Here is a 6,940-nt window from a genome sequence, read left to right on the forward strand (position 1 = left end):
TGAAACGGTAGGCATAGGCCCACAAACTGCACTATGAACCAACTGTAATGGCTCAACATACCTCTCACTGACTATCTTCCTCACAAAAGAGGATCCTGACTGCTGCTCATCATCATTATCATGACATAAAATTTGAGAGACATCCATAACAGGAATGTATCTCAATGTTGTAAGGGCTTCCATACCTACAGTAGACATATGTCCAAGTTTGGCATACCATAAACTAACTGATGGCTGCTTACTAATCATAAGCATCTTATCCTGGACACCTGATACATGCAATGCATAAGAGAATCCAACCCGTGATCCCCTAGCTATAACCAGATTGCCTCTAGCAATCTTCCATGCATGATCACCCAAAGAGACATGATAACCTGCCTCAACCAACTGTCCAATACTGATCTTGCTCGTAGCAAGTCCTGGAATATGTCTAACCCTCTGTAGAACAAGAATAGAGCCACTAGGAATAACAAGGTGGATATCCCCATAACCATAGACATCCATAGAATGATCAATGCCCATCAAACCACTCTCCACAATGCATTTCTGATATGCACTGAACCATGACCTATGAGGGGTCATATGACATGAAGCACATGGATCTAACATCCAATCATCGAGAATGGGTACATCAGTGGCCAAGAAGGAGGTGTCAGACATAGACAAAAGAATGCCTTCATCACTGCTACTGTCAGTGGAAACCCTAGCATCCACGCCTTGAAGCTCAACATGATTCTTCTCCTTCTTCCTATCATTCTTAACCTTGCTCTTCTTCTTGCGTTTTCTTAGCCATTTCCAGCAATACTTTTTCATGTGGCCATACTTTCCACAATAGAAACATCCAACACAAGTCCGAGAGCTAGACTTGCTCTTGGAATTCCCCCTTGAACATGACCTGTTTCTACCAATTGATCTACCTCTGGAGTACATATCAAGGCTGTATTTCAGCACATCAGGGCATTTCAACCCATCATGTTGTAACATAACACTATCATGGTCATACATCCGGCATATACGAGTATAGAACTCATATGCATGGCAGTCTACACCCTGTACACCATCCTGTACCTGCAAGTAGACTGACTTCGAGAGTGATGACTGAATGATAGAGCATGCTTGCTCATCCATGTCATCCCAATCACTCTATTTAATGCTATTAGGCTTGACATCTTTGCATTGAATGGACTTATGCTGCCTCTTCTGTACTAACACATCATAAATCTACTCTTTCCAATACTGAAAGTTTGATCCATCCAACCTCTCAATATCAAAGAGGGCACTACCAGCTGTAGATGCCATATCTGTGGCATAATAGCTCATAACCAAAGAACAGTATAGTGCAATAGGCAACCCAAATGACCAAAAATATAGTGTTGTCCAGACCAATCAGGTCTCCAAATAAACTGGCTGATTCAATGCTCAAAAGCACTCAGCCATAAAGAGGCATAAACAAGAATATATGCAGCCCAGTAACCTGCCAATGCCTGGCAATCCAAGTAAGAAATGCACTAAACCAAATGAGCAATGCCTACTCAACAAATGGCAATAGGAGCCCAGCTCAACTATCCATAAACATCAGTGCGGCATCCACCAATGCAAATCCATAATGCATCGAAATGGCATTTACTGCATCACCAATGCATCACCTCAAGTGTGCAATCCTTTGGCAACAAAATCAAGCATTCACCAATTGTCAAATGTGCCAAAGAGACTTGTCAAAATGCCAATAATGCCCTTGGACTGAAGTGAGATCCCAATCACTTTTTGTAATTTACTGTTGTGCAAGAGAAATCACATCCACTTTGGGCAAGATAACATGCTGTCCTTGTTTTTTGAACAGTGATATCTTTTCACCAAAAGACCGGATGCCAAAGCTGTTAACAACAAAGTTGTAGCTGGTAGAAAGATCTACAACTTGTCAGTTGACCTCAAGATCCAAATCCTTATGGATTCTCAGATATTGTCACCTGAAAAACAGCTTCCTGCACATTGGTCACAAATAGACAGTAGACTTCAACTTTTTTGTGGTCTTGCAGAGGCTGTAACTCTTGCAGCTTATACCGGATCAACTTGCTTCCAAAAGCAAAGTTGTAGTATGTTCTGTGAACTACAACTTTCCAGTTTGGCACAAAGTGCAATTCTGCACCAGGAAAGAGAGATTCAATCGTGAAAATGACTGTTTTGTCATAAAAACAGCAACAGCAGCTTCCTTGAATGTTTGCTGCCCTTTATAGCACTCATCTGCTCTGGCAAAACAGCCCCAAAAATGGTCAAAATACATCCAGCAGATCACCCCGTATGTCAACTGCAACACGAGCAAAATGGCAAGTACAATGCCCAACCAAATCAGCCCCGAGAATGCTCACAGATCAGCAATAAAATAGCCCAAAAGCACTGGCAAAACAGCCCCGAAATGTGCTCCAAACAACAGCAAATCACTGACAATACATCCTCCTCAGCTGTTCAATGAACTTACATAAACACCACCATACATGTAGGTGTAAAACCGTCAAAATGTCCATTGAATCACTGTCAAAATGACCTCAAAGCATGTGTCCTCAGTCGACAAAAGTATCTGCAATGGCCTCTGACAAGAGAACTCCTAACCTCTCTGTGATACCAATTGTGGAAGAAGAGGGAGCACTCACGAAGGGATAAGAGGAGACACCAAAAATGGTGGAGCAAAAGCTACTCCAGCTTATTCCTCTATCAACTATATATGAGTATACATGGGCACTATACAAGTGGGTGGGCACACTGCCCTTTACCCCGACAAGTAAGACCTTCCATTTGCCTTTGAAAGCTTTCTCAAAGCTTTTCTCTTCAGCTTCAATTGAACCCTCCAATTTCAGACTGCTCAATTTGGGGGTAACAGTGATATCTGCTTCTAAGATGAATCATTGAATATGGTTAAGTGCTAGAAAGTTTCATTATTATGTGAGTTATCTTTGGTCTTTTGAATGTTTGACCATTGGAAGTGATCTAAGGCATTTTTCAGTCTTATCTTTGAAGCACTGTCCTGCAGTTTGACAGTTTTTGTAAATGCTCATAATGCATTTATGTTTTGAATATGCTTAAATGCTATTTTTTTAAAGCAATAGACATTGTATTTCCTTTATGCTAAGAGTTTGGGGTATCTAGCTATCTCTCCAACCAATTATACTCGTGGACAAGGAGACTTATTTGTAAGGGACTAAACACTACCACATTAGTGGTAAGACCTTCAAAATATGCCTTCATCATATTGTTCCTCTAACATTGATTATGTATCTCAAAGAAAAGCATTCTAAAAGAAGCCTAGAATGAGAGTAAAGCCCTGTAATGGTGAATATTTCATCAAGGTGAACACCAAGAAAAAGATATGTACCTTCTATGGGGTACCCAATCATACTATGGAGTATTGCCATCTAAAAAGGTTTTCTCTACAGCTGCTCTCCAAGAGACAAGCCCAAGAAGAGCAGAGGAATGACTCCCAAGAGAATGAAGCATTTCATGTGAAGAAGAGTTGCATCAACAACAAAGAAAATCTTGCTGAAGGAAAGACTCCATCAACAAATGAAGAATCAAACTTTGTGGTAGAAGACAAGGACTATGCCTTTTAAGCACTTTGTCTTTTGAATTTTATTTATCATCACTTGGTCATGTAGTCAATTTTGAGGTTCTCTGCTTGGATTAGTACTCCAAAAAGAATATTATGGTTTTGCTTTAGTCCATATAGTCTTTGTAAATCACCTCTGGTTGCCATATGATGTAGGCCATGTAATGTGTGTTTGCTCCCATGGTACCCCTTGAAGACATGAGAAACTAGGTCCATACAAAGGCCTATGATTAATCCTTGTACATGCAAGAGAGAGAACCATTTGGGGGGGTCTATCCCATTTTTGTAAACCTTGACCCTTTGGAACCTTTGCTAGCATGAGATCCTAGCCATAGATTTATCCTTGACCACCATGAGATGGCATGAGAAACTATGAGACTAGATGTATCCTTGACATAGCATGAGGCAAACCCTTGAGGGGGGGTATGTTGGGATATGTGTGAGATCAAGCGCTTGCTAGGAGCATGTGTACATCCACTAGCAGTCATATGGTTGTGTGTGTGTGTGTGTGTGTGTGTGTGTGTGTGTGTGTGTAGAAGAGGCACACTTAGTGCCATAGACCATGACACAGGTGATGATGTAATGCAAAGGCCCCCACATGGGGTGGTGCCTATGATTGTGGAGTTCCTATGATTTAGGAGCTACCTCCTTTGATGTAGGAGAGGTGCCATTGATTTAGGCCACCCTCTCTCCATTTCTATAAAAGAGGGACTTCCCTCTCACAATGAATAGAACACCCATTGCTATATCTCATGTGTTCTCACTCACCTCCATGATGAAGCTCTCCTCTCTCCCCAAGTTCCAACATCCTCTTCTAGCTAATAATCAAGGTAATTTAGCTTGGATAAAGAATACAACATTGAACTAGTCCTTTAGCATTTCTCTAGCTTGCTAGGTTTTCAAAGAGAAATCAATGCTTAAGCTAAAGTAGCCAATCAAGAATGCTAAAGAGTGAGAAAAAGACCTTATCTAGCTTTGAGGCAAGAGAAATGGACAAATTCGTATCATCCAAGAGTTACAATAAGTAGTAAATTCTATGGCTAATCATAAAACCTTAGGAGAAGATGTGGGCTTGGGATATGATTTCATATATCGTTGAGGAGCTACAACTAGTAGTAAATTCTATGGCCAATCATAAAACCAATCATAAACCTTAGGAGAAGATGGGCTTGGGATATAATTTTATATATCATTGAGGAGCTGCAATAAGTAGTAAATTCTATGGCCAATCATAAAACCTTAAGAGAAGATGGGATTGGGATTAATTCTATAAATAAATTGGGCACTAGTCAAACATAATCCATTGTGTGTTTCTATGAAATTAAAAGCTCTAAGTAGATGAATAGAGGAGTCTTAAAGCTTATTGTGAAAAAGGGGGGAGAAGGTGTTGCTATATTAATTGGCATCCCCTCACTATGTTTAGTTGTAGTGCCCTTTAAAGATGAGCAACGCATCGCCATTTGACTCCATGAGCAGCATGGTGCCTCATGTTCCATATTTTATTCTTCTGGTGTCTTCAACGAAGACTGGAATACATATTGCATGAATCTACTCCTAAATTTTTGGGAAGAAAAGAATAACAAGGTTGAATACATGTCTTGCTATTGTGAGCTTTTGTAATGGAAAGATTTTTAAAATATATTGCAGCCTTTTATAACAACAACCTTGTGGAATGAAAACCTTTTGAAATATAGAGGAGTCTTTTGTGACTTGGGAATTTTCTTAGTAAAATTACAAACATATTGCAATTGATTTGATGCGAAAATGCTATCTGGATGAGTAGTTATGAATTTTTGCAGTAGAAGTAGCCATTTCTTTTATGTTTTTGAATGCTTATGCAAGAGTTTGTCTAAATGGCAAGGGTTTTTTCCCCTTGTAGTTTAAATGATTCATCCAATAAGGAGATCCTATTTTACCCCTTCTCTATCCTATGGTTGTTCATGCATTGGACTAGTTAATAAAGGTTGAAGTAAAAGGAGATGCTCTTAGAGATATTGTTCTTTCATTTGGAGAGTAATTGGTTCTTTAGCAATCTGATGATGATAGCGATTTGACTCCAAGGAGTAATAACAAGAACATCAACAAGATCTCGGAATGCATGAAAAAGTGATGCCTTGAGCTCTTAGATAAATCACTCCAAAATGGGTTGTCAAGCAATTTTGGGTCAACTTACCCGTATTTTAGAGTAGTTGGGATGAAAAGAGGTAGAAAATTTTTCATACTTTTGGGCATTCTTATGGGCTTTAGTGTGTCAAAGAAACATCAATGGGAGTGGACATTCAATAAAGTAAAGAAGAACTTTGACAAATGGAGGCGTCATTAGTTCAATTAAATAGGGATGGTAATAAACCATATTCTTTATCCGACTATCCCTTAATTTTTCTCTTGTAGTTTCCCTCAATCCAAATGGTTAACGAAGCTCATTTCACTTTGTATAAACTTCCTATGGGGGTGACTATAGTTGTGTTAAACTTCCTCTAGTCAAGTGGGTATCTATATCCTCTCCAAAGAAAGTGGTGGTCTAAGGCTGGTAGATATTCAAAACTCTCCTAGGAAGCTAATAGTAGCAAAGTGGGTTATAAACATGCTATCCAAACCTAAAGAGCTTAGCTTTTAAGTTACTTGTCAGGAATGAATTTCGTTCGATCCTAAATGAAAGTTCCTTGATCACCTCATTGACAAAATGTGTGCCCTCTATCTCACACAATTTTAATGGGGCATCCAAACCGTTTAATCACATTTTCATACAAGGACTTTGTTTTGCTTCTAGCATCTGCTTTTCTTATTACTTTAGCTTCAACCCACTCGATGAAGTAGTTCGTGGCCACAATGATGTAGCTTGCCTATGTTCCCTTTGTAATTGGATACATAGGTCCCACAAAATCAATCCCCCATTTTTCAAATGATTCTTGTGCAACAGCTATTGTTGGGGGGTGAAACCCTTGTCCTGATGTTTAATTGTTCTTTGGCATCTTTTTACATAGTCGTCATAAAGCATCTTCCCAAAGGGTGTCTGCCAGTATCTTGCCAAGAAGATTTTTCTTGCTCTTACTTCCCCTGCAAAGTGTCCTCCTACTATGCCTTCATAGACTTATCTTATGATCGGCATGATGTCATGAGGCTTAACACATCTTCTTAGGATCTCATTATTGCCCATCTTGTATAACTGGCCTACAATTAGTTGATAGTGGGTAGCTTTTATAATTAATTTCCTTGCCTCCACTAGTCTCAGTTTAGCGGGTGGTCTTCCCATCATTAAATACCCAATGATATTTGCACACTATTCAGGAATAGCATCAATTTGAAACAAAGCGATGTCTGGTAGGTCATCTTCTCTTTCTT

This window comes from Dipteris shenzhenensis, chromosome 21, assembly GCF_047967505.1.
Source record: "Dipteris shenzhenensis isolate YYH24624 ecotype China chromosome 21, Dip_SZ_1.0, whole genome shotgun sequence".
NCBI lineage: Eukaryota > Viridiplantae > Streptophyta > Polypodiopsida > Gleicheniales > Dipteridaceae > Dipteris > Dipteris shenzhenensis.